The 14717-nt window shown below is 39.8% G+C and overlaps 1 long non-coding RNA gene across 1 annotated transcript; it reads left to right on the plus strand.

Annotated features, from left to right (window-relative positions):
- Positions 1 to 6233: 6233 nt before the first annotated feature.
- LOC125107854 (uncharacterized) lies at positions 6234 to 9684 on the plus strand. Its single transcript, XR_007129671.1, has 3 exons — positions 6234 to 6302; positions 8985 to 9204; positions 9412 to 9684. It is a non-coding gene; the product is annotated as an uncharacterized LOC125107854 (long non-coding RNA).
- Positions 9685 to 14717: the final 5033 nt, after the last annotated feature.

Genomic DNA, 14717 nt, shown 5'->3' on the forward strand with positions numbered 1-14717 from the left:
ATTTTTGGTAAAACAATATAATATACAGATGAAATATTAGAGTTGTGTTTTTGGTAAAACAATATAATATACAGATGAAATATTAGAGTTAACAAGGAAGTTGAATGAGATAGAGCTATATAAAATCAATACACAAGTTTCAGTTGTGTTTCCGTAAACCAGAAAATTCTTTTTTGTTGCTCCTAGTGTTCTTTTTTAAAAAGATTTTTATTTATTTATCTTAGAAAGAGAGCGAGTAAGAGAGAGCATGAGAGGGGACAAGGAGCTGGGAGCCCGATACAGGACTCAATCCCAGGACTCTGGGATCGTGACCTGAGCCAAAGGAGGTTGCTTTACCAACTGAGCCACCCAGGTACCCCAAACCAGGAAATTCTTAAAAATATACGATTTCCAATAACATCAGACAGAGTCAATTTTCCAGGAATAGATCTGACTAAAGCTATAGAAAGGGTGTATGTATAGCAAAAATAGCAAACTTAAGAGATATTCACAGATTTAAATATATGAAAAACACCGTGTTCACAGATTAAATCAATAATGCAAAAAGTAAAATTTTCACAGATTTATTTACAGATTTTAAAAAGTCAGTAACTTTTTTCAGTGAAATCTTAAGGAAAGTTCCAAAAGCTTTGTGTGTCTGTGTCTGTGAAACGTGATGAATGGATTCTAAAATGTATGCAAAAAAGACATTTAAAATTCATATGGAATTTAAAGGGCCGAAAGTAGCCCAGATATCCTTGAAAAAGATGTACAAGATGGTAAGATTTCCTCTCCTGGCTATCAAGACATTTCTAAAGCTGTAGTAGTTAAGATTGTCTGATATTAGTAATGCAACGGACAATTAGAGAGTTCAGAGAAGGCTGTGCACGTACACGGACCTTGCTATACGGAAAAAGTGGTAGACAGACTAGTAGGAAAGTTCTTACAATAAAAGTGTTCAGGTAATGGGATGTCCATATGGAACAGAATGAAACTGAACCTCTAACCTCATATCAGATACAAAAGTCAAAACCAATCAGATTAAGGCCAAAATGGAAAGGCAGAACTATAAAGTTTTAGAAGACAATATGGGAGGATCTCTTCCCTGCTGCAGGAAAGGGAAGAATTTCTTAAACATGACCCCCTCCAAAAACGCATAAAAGAAAACACAAGTTGCATTACTCGAAATGAAGAATTTCATTTAAAAACATCATAAAATAAGTGAAAGCACAAGCCATCGTGTATTTTTTTTCTTTTTTCTTTTTTAAAATTTATTTACTTATTTATTTATTTATTCGTTTGACAGACAGAGATCATAAGTAGGCAGAGAGGCAGGCAGAGAGAGAGAGAGAGGAGGAAGCAGGCTCCCCGCTGAGCAGAGAGCCCGATGCGGGGTTCCATCCCAGGACCCTGAGATCATGACCTGAGCCGAAGGCAGAGGCTTTAACCCACTGAGCCACCCAGGCACCCCGCCATCGTGTATTTCAATCGTCACTGACAGAGGACTAGTATTCAGAGCATTTTGAGAACTTACACAATGTAAAAACGATCGAGAACCCTAAAAATAGGCAGAAGACCCCAAATAGGCACTTCACCAAAGGGGAGATCCAAATGCCCATAGATGTGAATAGGTGCTCAATCTCATTAGTGATGGGGGGGTGTAAATTAACAGCATGAGATACTACTTTAGTGTTATTGAACTGGTGCTTTTCTGTTTCATTGTTTATTAGCTTGACTTGTACCTTTTAAATATCTAGACGAGGATGTGGAACTCCACTTGTTGGAAATGTTAGCTGGGATGAAGTGATGAAGTGATGAGACTTTTTTTTAAAGATTTTTTATTTTGGGGAGGGAGGGGCAGAGGGAGAGAGAGAGAGAGATAATGAGAATCTCAAGCTGACTCCTGCTGAGCACAGAGCCACTTGGGGCTCAAATCCTAAGACCCTGAGATTAGGACCTGAGCCAAACCAACAGTTGGACCCTTAACCGACTGGGCCACCCAGACGTCTGGATGAGGACTTTTGGATAAACAATTCTGAATTTCCAGAAAACTTGAAAGAATGGTATCCCCAAAACATTTTTTTTTCCTTGAACCATTTGGTTGCAACAAGTATGTTGCTACATGATTGAAAAAATGTTATGGTCTCACAATATACCAAGAGTTGGCAAAGATGTGGAACTACGAGAACTCATATGTAGCATAAATGAGTGTCTAAATTGGTAGAACTGCATTGGCAGATGGTTTGACACTGTAGGATAATGTTCACAATATGTCTACCCTATGACTCAGAGATTCCACTCCTAGTTATACCTGAGATGTATGTACAAGAATGTTCACAGCAGTTGTTGTATCACAACATTGTTGATAAAATTACCCCAAACTAGGAGCTCCTGGGTGGCTCACTCAGTTAAGCTGCTGCCTTCAGGTCAGGTCCTAATCCCAGTGTCCTGGGATCTAGTCCATCATCTGGCTCCTTGCTCAGTGGGAAACCTGCTTTTCCCTCTGCCTGCTGCCCCCCCCCTCCGCCCCCAGTTGTGCTCCCGCTCACGTGCTCTCTCTCTCTGTCAAATAAATAAATAACATTAAAAAAAATTACCCCAAACTGGAAACAGCCCAAAGAGTCATCATTGTCAGAAAGGATTAATGAAGTGTGGTATTTTTACAAAGTAGAATCTTAGCTAGCAATGAAATTGGATGAATTATAGCTACATACAATATAGATACAGGTTATAAACAAATTAAGAAAAAAAGCAGGACTAAACAGATCATTCCACCTAAGAAATTTAAAGACAGGCAACACTAAACACTTATTTATGGATGGAGGCTTACAGGGTAAAAATATAAAGGAGAATAGGAAATGATTAGCATAAAAGTCCAGTGGGAAGTGATTAGCATAACAGTGGAGATGAGCAGAGCTCTCTCTGGGGGAAGCAGGGTTTAGGGAGTAGGAAGGTCGGCTGGGTGGGTGCTAGTTTCGGAAATTTCTATTTTGTAACCTGTAGGATGGCTGCGCTGGCATACTTTTTTTTTTGCTATTTGTTCAACTATGCACATACCTTTTACATGTGGTAATATTTCACAATAAAGTGTGTGTGCAAGAGAGAAGGAGGGAGGGAGAGAGTGAGGGAGAGGGGGAGAGAGAGGAATGGAGGGAGGGATAGTTGATGGATTCTTGGTTTGATTTAATGTGGTCCCAATAAACTTGTTCGCTGAAGCAGGCATTTGCCAACCACGATAAAATTTTTGCTATCTTAAAAAAAAATGGATTGAGGATGTAAAAATAACCATGTAGTTATGAGAAGTCATTATTGTATAGTTCAAAGATAGGACTGAAATGTTACAGAGTTGGTGAGCTAAAACAAATTGGTTTCATCCAATGACATTCTTGCCTCTCTTGATCTGTGCTAAAGTTTTGTGAGTTCATAGGGACTCCTGAAATGTCTCCCCATTTTCTCCTAGAAGTAAATGATCCCAGAGCAAAATACTTCTGTCCAGCTGCAGCCCCTCTGGGTTAGAGGAAGTGAATGAATCACATCCACTCATTCAGAGTTTTACTCTGTCTTTGAAGTTATGACTTTTCAAAGTATAGTCGTAAAAAGCAGTAACAATATAACTGAATTGTGCTTGTAGAAGTTTAAATGAATATCTTCTTAATTCAGAGCCTATCTACTGCTAGGGGAACACTGCATTCTTGGTTTTGTCCTTCACAGTTAGAAAGACAAGCTATAATTGTGTAGCTATATATAAAAAAAAAAAAAATTCTACCTTTAAATAGTACCAAGAGTTAGTTGCAAAACTTTTAGCTTCCCTGAAAACAAACAAAATGAAACCAGAATGACCTCTGTACACAAAAACACACAAAACCCTCATCGAAATGACTTCCTCTAAGTGGAACAAGTAGGGCTCCACATTCTCAGAAAGAAAAAAAAAAAAAGATCTGTACATTCTGTATACAAACAATTGCGTGAGTATTCAAGTAACAGGAAGTTAAGGGAACTCAAAGATCCTTTCAAGGGAGAATGAATAGTTCAGAGAGTCAATGCAGGGAATTAGTATATGTATTCAGGTCATGACATTGCTCCTTTAGAACAAGCTGTTTTCATATGTTTTTAAAATAATCATCTGGAAGAAAAGCACATTACATCGCAGTAATATAGTTTAAATTAGAGTGCCAGGGTAAAATTAAGCAAGAAAAAATTTGTTTATTATTTTATTTAAAGACTAATTTTGAAAAATCCTCCCAGGATGATTGATTATGGTATGGAAATGACTTTTTAGGAAATAAATGCTTTCCCCAAATATTTTTGTAGGGCTGGTCTTTTTTGGTATGGAGAATACCAGCCGGCTCAAATGTTGTTCTGCAGGAAGATTTCTGCCCCTTTTCTGCAGACTGCAGGCCTGGCTACAACCAGGTTGTATCCCCCAGTTTTCCTTTGTGCTCCTACAACTAAGACAAATCCAGGTAACTGGAAGGAAAGGACCTTAAGGTAGGGTTGATAGTGTGCTTACAGGGTACAGAACTCTGTATTAAGAGCTAGATGATCTGGATCACAGACATTTAATAGTTGAATAATTTAGAGCAAGGCACTCAAACTTTATTGGTCTGGGGATTTTTTGTTTCTTCGTTTCTTGGGGTTTCTTTTTTGTTTGTTTGTTTTGTTTTGCTTTGTTTTGGTTATTTGTTTTTTTCATCTATAGCCTAGGATGAAATTACTTATCTTGCTTACATCACTGGGTTGTTAAAAGGATCAAATAAATAACGTTTTGAAAAATGACAAGTTATGTCTAGAATCTTTTTTTTTAAAGATTTTATTTCTTTATTTGCTAGGGGAGAGAGGACACAAGCGGGGGAGTGGCAGGCAGAGGGAGAAACAGACTCCCCACCGAGCAGGGAGCCTGACAAGGGACTTGATCCTTTGACCCTGGGATCATGACCTGAGCTGAAGGCAGTCGCTTAGCCGACTGAACCACCCAAGCGTCCCTGTAGAATCATCTTTACTGCACTCTAGAACAATTCTGTGCTGCTTGTTCCCCACTCTGTGCCGGCATCCTTTGCCCTTGGCTTGGCTCTGACCTTTCTGTTGAACCTGCAGAGCCTATCATGGAGCCAGTGATAGGATGGCAGCAGTAGAGGCACAGACAATGGGAGAGGAGGAACCTGAACAGAGCAGTCCCAGCCACTCAGTTGCTCCAGGTTATTAGCTACGCTCTTTGTTAGAGACCTAGCTGCTGGGGGGAGGGGGGAGGGGGGGCACACACACTTTCTGAAAAGTAGTGTGCCATGTCAGAAATGTGTCTGAACAATTGTTTCTTCTAGCTCCAAGTCCTTTCACTCTGATCTCTAAAATTAAGATTTAGGGTTGGTATGGAGGAGGGTCTCTTACCTGGGGCAATCACCAGCTGTGCCAGAAAGAGCTCCATCCACATCATGGAATCATGAAATGAGTTGACTATGTTGGAATTTGGTTTACTAAGCGGTGCTTGAGACAGGCGGGACTGTATCAATTTCAAAATGGTAGCACTTGACAGAATGTAATGGATGTTTTAATGGGGTATGGGGGGAGAGTGTGTAGTGACAGTGTTTTCTAGGCTTTTCTGGGGGCAGATCACAAGCTTTGCATTGTTATTACAAGTGCATGGGTTATATGCCTGAACATATAATCATAGGGGTCACTTTAGAGGGGAATTTTCTCATTCTTTATGAGGGTTCACAAGCTAAGGAAGGAATACTTGAAGGTTAAAGAATGTTAATATGTGCGTAGGCATCAATAAAGTTGAAACCAGGACTAACCAGAATAACTTGCCTTACCACCAAAATGGGGTTTCTCAACAATGGTGCTTTTGACATTTTGAGCTGGACAGTTGTTGCAGGAAGCTGTCTTGTGCCTTGAAGGATATTCTGTAGGATCCTTGGCCTCTTGCTTACTAGGTGTTGATAGCACTATCCGGCATTGCCAAATGACCCATGGGGGCAAAATCACTCCAGCTGAAAATCACCGCACTTAAAACCACTAATTAAATTCACTGCACAAAAATATTATTTTGCTCCTGGAAATCTGCTCTTATGAAGGAACATACTTTTCGATAATCAACAAATTTTAGTTCTCAATAATTTCACAAATAATTTTTATGGCTTTATAATTTACAAAATATTTCTATATACAACATTATGGAATTAAAAGAAGGAATCATTATTTATTATTTACCATATGTGATCTGGTGAAGGACTTACTTCAAATACGTTCTTCCATTTAGATCATGGAGTGTTTCTACATGAGAGTCATTTCCTCCATTTTATAGATGATCAACAAGCTTAGAGGTGGTAAGTGGCTTTCCCAAGAAATGTAGTCAGTCCTCTGACTTCAAGTTTTACTACTCTTTATCCCACATCACAGCTGCTAAGGAGGCACTGATCTTTTACATCCCAAGGTGAAATAGCAATTATGATCTATGTGTCAGAATTAGCTATCTCATAAGGGGCCCAAGTCCTTCTTTATAGGAGTGTCACACTTTTCTATTTGGAGTTTGACAGCCCCAAATCTGCCAAGTATCACCATTCAAAGAAAATTCAGTTCTGTGTTTTGCACTGGGCTAGTTAAAATAACCAAATCACTCACGCTCTCTCTGGGTCAGTCAGTTACACTAGCTCTCTATCTGGCTGGTTTGGTTTTATTACAGGGTATGTGGGTAGCAGGATAAGTAGGGTAACAGACATTACTGAGGATTGGGGCAAAGGAGGGTGATTTCCTTGCAGTTGATAAACAATTTGGAATTAAGTATTAGATACTTTCTTTCTTTCTCTCTCTCTCTCTCTCTCTTTTCTTTCTTTCTTTCACATATAATGTATTATTTGCCCCAGGGGTACAGGTCTGTGAATCATCAGGCTTACACACTTCACAGCACTCATCATAGCATATACCCTCCCCAATGTCCATAACCCAGCCACCCTATCCCCACCCCCTGACTCCCCAGCAACCCTCAGTTTGTTTCCTGAGATTAAGAGTCTCTTATGGTTTGTCTCCCTCCCCAGTCCCATCTTGTTTCATTTTTTTCCTTCCCTACCCTCCACAACCCTCTGCCCTGCCTCTCAAATTCCTCATATCAGAGAGATCATATCATAATTGTCTTTCTCTGATTGACTTATTTAGCTCAGTGTAATACCCTCTAGTTCCATCCACATCATTGCAAATGGCAAGATTCCATTTCTTTTGATGGCTGTATAGTGTTCTATTGTGTATATATATGTATACCACATCTTCTTTATCCATTTATCTGTTGATGGACATCTAGGTTCTTTCCATAGTTTGGCTATTATGGACATTGCTGCTATAAACACTGCTATAAACACATTTTCACAATATTTGTTCCAATCCATGAGCAATGGAACATTTTTCCATTTTTTTGTATCTTCCTCAATTTCTTTCATGAGTCCTTTGTAGTTTTCTGAGTACAGATTCTTTGCCTCCTTGGTTAGGTTTATTCCTAGTAGATACCCCTTTTCTTAAAAGTCCATCAGTCACTACATTTCCAGAATGCACCCCATTCTTTCCGGCTTTTGCCCTGTCTCCAATCTGCCATCACACACAGCTTCATCAGTCCTTTCCCTCTAGATACCTTCATCTTTAGCTCTCCCCTAAATTAGATTCCCTTCCCTTATAGGGCAGAGCGATTAGCTCTCCACCCCCTCCTCAGGTTGGGGTCCTCCCCCACCTATGAGAAGATGCATTCATCCCTCTGCTGAACAAAAGGCCATCTCCTCAAATGCTCACCCTTGTGCAGCACTTAAGGACTGGCAGGCTTTACAATTTCTGCTTTTCCTTAGTCTCCACCCCACCCCCATTCTCCTCCTCCCAAGCTCTGTGAGCAGAAGAGGTCAATATAACGTTTATTTTCCCATTGATAAGAACTGTCTAGCCACCCCCATGCACATCTTGGAAGGAAGCAGTAGTCTGTTTTTTAATCTTTTAAAATGCTTTCTATTGAAAAGTACACAATTTCCAAGTGTATATCTCTATTAATTTTTATAATCTGATCACACCCATGTAACCAGCGTCCAGCACAAGACGCAGAACATAACAAGCATTCCGGAAGCCTCTTTGTTCCCTCTACGAACCAGTGTAGGATTTTCTAATAACAAAGTCTGTGCCTGGTAGCACGTGCTCTGTAACCAAGAGCATTGCAGTGAGTAACTGAGTTTTATTACTGTGTTGACATACAATCAGAAGAAGTCACCACATGAACCACGATTGCCTATGTTATTGGTACACAAGTCATTGAGAATGTACTGATGGTGTTAATATCGTGGTTCAGGGGTTCAAGAAGGGGGAGAAACCCCTCATATCCCATTCCTGGGCTTTTTCAGGGCCTTTCCTTTCCTAGATGGAGTTCTCTCCTAGACACCCAAGAAACCCCAATCTTCTTTGGGTTCTACAGATATTACCTATTCTGATAAGTGATTACAGCTCTCCTAGCAGAGTTCACACTACTGCAGGTGAAAATATTACTTTAGAATCACCAACACTGCCACTTGCTACTGTAATGTGTCAGTACATAGGAGACCTGAAGTCATAGAATTCTCTGGCAGCACATTAATACTGAAGAATTCAAACCAAACCAAACCAAACCCAAAACTAACCAGAAAAACTCCCACCAACCAGCCAAAGCTACAGCCCCCACCCCAACTCACATGCACCAATTAGATCAGAATCTCTTGAGGGGTAGGGTCCAGCACTGACATTTCTCATCTTCCAGATATTTCTGAAGGGTTGAACTTTTCAACCTCTCCTTGTAGCACGCCTCTATTTCACTTTTAGGCCTATCAGCAACTCTAATTACGTTCTCAAGGTGATTGAAGATTTACCTCAGACTTGATTCCCTAACTAGCTTTCAAACATAGGGTAGGGCATTTTTTCTTTCTTTTTTCTTTTTTTTCAACCAACGGACTTAAGTTATTGGAAACTGGCAAAACACCTCCACTACCTCCCAGTTTCCTTCCATTGGCCAGATCCGCTGGGATCCCTGTGATGAAGATCTGACCGCTAGAAGCCCTTGCCAGCGGAAGCGGAGTCTACTCTAGCGCGGGAGGTGCCCTCATCGGTCGCTTTCAGTTGGGGACACAAGGTCTCCCTTCACAGACCACGTGTATAAGTGACTCCTGAGTCTCCGAGGGCAGTTTTACTGTCACTACTCACCAGTCACTCACCAGCTACCTTCTGATGGCTTTTGTGAGTCGCACTGGTGATGTGAGGGGGTCCAAGCTGGTGGGAAGGGGCAAGTATTACAGAAATTCAGTTCGGCGAAAGTCTGGTGGGGAGGAGAGGGGTAGGTGTTGGCCAGGCTGTAGAGGATTTCTCTTACAGGAAATAAATCAGTCCCTGTGTCCTTTCATGTCCTCATGTGCCTGCTTTTTCTGACTTTTTCTCCTCCCCTAGGAAGTATTGTGTCCAGAAGATCTTCCTTGGAACCACACCTGGCCTCCACCACCTGAATGCTGCAATAATTAAAGGATGCTCAGTGATTGGAGAAGACATCCCAGAGGTGATTTGTCACCGAGCCTTGTTGGCGGGAGGGGCACACTCAGATATGAAATTAGCCCCAAATGTCTCTGACTCCTATTATACCCTTCTCCCTGAGTTTCAAGTAATTGGAAATTCCACCTTTTCTTTTTGCTCCCTTCTCTTCATACTGACCTAAAAATAATTTTTTTTAAATTTATTCCCCCTTTTCAGTAGTTCTTCATATTCCTTCTTTTTTGGGGGGGGGGGTAGGGAAGGAGGGCTGTTAAAAAGTGGTTTTATTAAAGCACGGGGACAGGGCCTGTGGGCAGAATGAGCTTTCTCTTTCTGTTTCTTCAAACCTAATATTTGAAGGGTAGGAGGATGGAGGTTATCCTGAAGAGTTTGGTCCAAATTCCAGACTTCTAAGAGATGTCTTTGCTGGAGAACAAAGCGTACCCCTTAATAAACTTAAAGCGCCAGTTTTGAAACTGGGCCCCAAGCAAATAGTCCTCAACTCATCCTTCCACAGTAAAATCCCTGGGGAGTTGCCAACTCTAATGGTAGTCCTAACTGATGAGACCGGCTGGATTAATGATAATCATCATCATCATCATCATTATTGAGGATCTGTTGTTCACCAGTCACTGTATATTCATCATGTTACATGATTAACCCTTAAAGGCAGTATAACTCATGTCATTTTACAAATGAAGAAATCAAGGCTTAAAAACTTGAATGACTTACCTCTGATTGCACAGACAGTAAGTGACTGGATGAAGCTTTGAAACCAGGTCTGGCTGATTAGACCCTTGTGGCCTTTCACAGACAACACTGATCTTCCCCATTTCCCCCTGTAAGACGAAGCTGCTAAGCCCTCTCGGGTGCCTGGTGCTCTTAGGCTAAATCTGAATTCAGAATTTCCCCCAGTTATGACCCATTTCAGGCCTGCTGTCCTCCTTCGTAGTCCCATGAAGACAGCTATGTACTGTTCTCCATTTAAAGCTCTTTTTAAAAAAGAAATAGCTACCAAAGTAGGAACAGTTCCATGTTCTATGCAAAATGTCATGAGTTCATTTTTGGTTCTTCTTGGAAAATACCTCTAGTTTATGAGAGCCTTCCAAAAGCAATCCCTTAACCAAGATTGATGCTGATAGTTGGGATTTTAGGCACCTTCAGAAAAGAGCTGTATCTGGGGGAACTTTAGAGGTTTCTTGAATGTGTCAGTTAGGACCCTTTGGTTGGCAAGCAAAGAAAATGCAAACTCAGCGTAGCTTGAAGGAAAAAATGGCATTCTAGTCAAATACCGGAAATATTGGAGAGAGAATGGTGAATACATAGTTTTATGGAATTTAGAATACAGCACTTTAAATGGACTTTAGCTATGCCTCAAAACATAGGTAAATCTCTAAAACAACACTGAATGAAAGTGTCAAGTTGCATTGAGTACCTCTGTAATTTGATAAAATTATAAAGTTTAAAAATCTATAAAACAGGTTTAGGGATATATAACTATGTAGTAAATATATAATGTCATGTTAGGCATGATAAACACTAAATTTATGACAGTTATTATCTGTAGGTCGGAATTGGGATCTAGTAGGAGCATACAGATTGTCTCAAATCTGCAATGTTTAATGCCTTACACGCAGAACACCTAAATTATGATGCTTAATGTATTTGATAAAACTGTATGTTCATTATATTATTTTCTACTCTCATCTGCATGTTTAAAATAATTCATAATTGGGACACCTGTGTGGCTCAGTCAGTTAAGTGTCTGACTCTTGATTTCTGGCCCAGGTTATGATCTCAGGGTCATGAGATCAACCCTCACATCGGGCTCTGTGCTGGGTGTGGAACCTGCTTGATATTCTCTCTCTCCCCCTCTTCCTCTGTCCCCCTCTGCTGTGTTCACTCTCTCTCTCTCAAAAAAAATTAATAAAAATAAAATAATTCATAATTTTCTTTAAAAAAAGGAACCTACTGGCTCGTGTAAGAGAAAGATCTGTGACCATCTGGCTATAAGTCTGACTCAATGCAGAGGATCAACTGGTGGTGGTAGGAGCTCTCTGTCCCTACTTTTTGGCTTTACCTTCTTCCCTTTGGGCTCTGTTCAAATTCTTTTTTTTTAATAATTTTTTATTTTTTTAAATTTTTATATAAACATATAATGTATTTTTATCCCCAGGGGTACAGGTCTGTGAATCGCCAGGTTTACACACTTCACAGCGCTCACCATAGCACATATCCTCCCCAATGTCCATAACCCCACCCCGCTCTCCCAACCCCCCTCCCCCCAGCAACCCTCAGTTTGTTTTGTGAGATTAAGAATCACTTATGGTTTGTCTGGGCTCTGTTCAAATTCTTATTCATGATAGTGAAAGGCCTCCCAGTACCTTCAGGGCCATATCCTAACTTTTCATTATCCCTTGTAAAATTGACTTCTCTCTCTTGACAGTTTTAGTAAGAGTCCTAGAATTTGAATCATGTGCCCATCCATGAATTAAATCATTTTGATTATGGGAGTGAGCTAGGGAACTAGGCCTCAGTTATGAGCCACCCCCTAAGATTGATGAGACAAGAGATCAACTTTTCTCAAATGACATTAAAGGAGGAGTTTCCCAAGGAAGTTAGGAGAGTGCCTAACAAGAAGAGGAGGAGATAGATTTAGGGTAAAAAGAAACATATATACCATAATAAACCCTTCCACAAAGAATGGTATATCTATAATTATCTTAGAATGATCCCTGCTCTGCTTACCCATGTCTAAGTGAAAGTGATTGATGGGAAATATATCTCAGTCTCACTGAGGAATATATTTATATATGCAAACTCATAAATAAAATGCCAGAAAATATAACTGAATAGCATATAAAGGAATAATTTGCCAAAATCAATCAAGCTTTATCTTAGCATAGAATGATATAATAAAATTCATTAATATAATACATTGAATTGATAAGTTATGAGAAATAACAAACAATATGTGAAACTCTATAGGCATTCCCATTAAATTTAGGAACAAGAAAAAATGGTGCTCATTATCACTATTACCTAATTTTTTAATGAAATGCTAATTAATGCAGTAAGGGAGAAAGCAGATATAAAAAGCATTATAGGTAGAAGGTGGGGGAAATGTTCTTACCCATAAAAGACCAAAACTAAGAAAAGTAGACAGATTCGGTCCAGTTTATGAACAAAGAAAACCTGATCTAAAGGATGAGGGCACAAGCTTGCTTTGAAATTGGGGACAGTGGGAGTAGTAGCTAGAGAGCCAGGTTGTTCTAAGAATTATCTTAGAACTAGAGAAAAAGAACAAGATCCAGCCCCCAGGAAATGAGGCTGGCAGGAATGAGGCCGGAAGTAGGTTCCAGCCAGCTGGCTTGGTACCGATATGGCACTGATACCGTAGCACCAAGACTAGGGGAGCCCCTAGTCCTCTAGGGGGAAGAGAGTCAGTCTGAGTCCCAGACTTGCCATTTTGTGTATCTGTCTATACCTCTTGGTATTCTGGAATTATAGACATACTTAACATAAGCATGATTAGGTGAGAGCAGCAGGGCAAGAGATTTTGAAGTGGTGCTGGGTTGGCTCATCATTGGTGGGTGGGGGCAGACAGCCTATTCGTAAATGGATACTTCTTTAGCAGACAAAAATGCTTGGCTGAGAATCATTGGGACAAGCCCTGACAATGCTCTGGGTGTATCAAGGGTTGTGAATGGCATATCATAAAATATATCATTATGTTTTAAATATACTAATGAAAGATATCTGTTGAAGTTTGAATTTTGACATGGTAGATTATCCTTTGTTACTCAATAGATCTGGCCCTCTGAGTAGACTAGAGGGCCAGAAATTCCAAAACTCAAAAGGCACTGGTCAAAGTGTCTGCTTTTAGTTAAGAGGGAACGAGCATACTTCCCTTCTTCTCTCCCACTGAATGAAGCTCTACAACCTGGTAAAAAATGTGTGGAGCAACTGTTTAAGGACTCCGAAAAGTAAATAGCATATGGCTTGAGAAAGAAGACTGGAATCTGAAATACCACGAAACCAGCAGTGTTTATCATTCTTTTTCTTTTTGAAATTTCCTGGCCTCAGCTCAATGTACTGGAAATGGGCAATGGGGCCCCAAAAGAGAATTCTAGGAAAGGTCCTCTGGTGGTGACTTGAGTGGAAAACATAATTTCTAAGCTCAGAGAGAGTATGGAACTTAGCCCCTTTGTCCTCTTTTCAGGCGAAAAAAAGGGGGAAACACTACATATATTGGATATATTAAAAAGGTAGTAACTCTTCACATAAATTCAACAGCTTAGGTGAAATAGACCTATTTAATTCCTCAAAAATCACAAACCTCCTAAACTGACTAAAGCTGAAATATATAACCTGGATATATAAATATATATGTATATATACATACATATACTATATTCAAGTTATCTATCTATATATATGATTTTTATTTATATTATATATACTACTATATATATAAAACTCTGTGTGTGTGTGTGTGTATTTAAAATAATTAATTCTCAGTTAAGATTCTTTTGAAAATCTCCAACCTCAAATAGTTTTATTGGTAAATTCTACCAAATAAGTAAAGAAGAAGTAACACTAACTCTACCTCATATTTAAAATTTTTTTTAAGATTTTATTTATTTGACAGAGAGAGATCACAAGTAGGCAGAGAGGCAGGCAGAGAGAGAGGAAGGGAAGCAGGCTCCCCGCTGAGCAGAGAGCCTGATGTGGGGTTTGATCCCAGGACCCTGGGATCATGACCTGAGCCGAAGGCAGAGGCATTAACCCACTGAGGCATCCAGGCGCCCCTCTACCTCATATTTAAATTAAATAACCTCAAAAATAAAGCACCAGGCTTAGATGGTTTCACTGGTGAATTCTATCAAATATTTAAGGAAGACTTAAGTTTATTATTTATTTATTATATTTTGCCTTTTATTTTTATTATTTTTTATTATGTTATGTTAGTCACCATACAGTACTTCATTAGTTTTTGATGTAGTGTTCCATGATTCATTGTTTGCATATAACATCCAGTGCTCCTTGCAATACATGCCTCCTTAATACTCATCACCGGGCTAACCCATCGCCCACACTCCATGCCTCTCAAACCCTCAGTTTGTTTCCCAGAGTCCATAGTCTCTCATGGTTTGTCTTCCCCTCTGATTCCCCCCCCCCTTTATTTTTCCCTTCCTTCTCCTAATGACCTCTGTGCTACTCCTTAT

Source organism: Lutra lutra, chromosome 8 (genome assembly GCF_902655055.1).
Source record: "Lutra lutra chromosome 8, mLutLut1.2, whole genome shotgun sequence".
Taxonomy (NCBI): domain Eukaryota; kingdom Metazoa; phylum Chordata; class Mammalia; order Carnivora; family Mustelidae; genus Lutra; species Lutra lutra.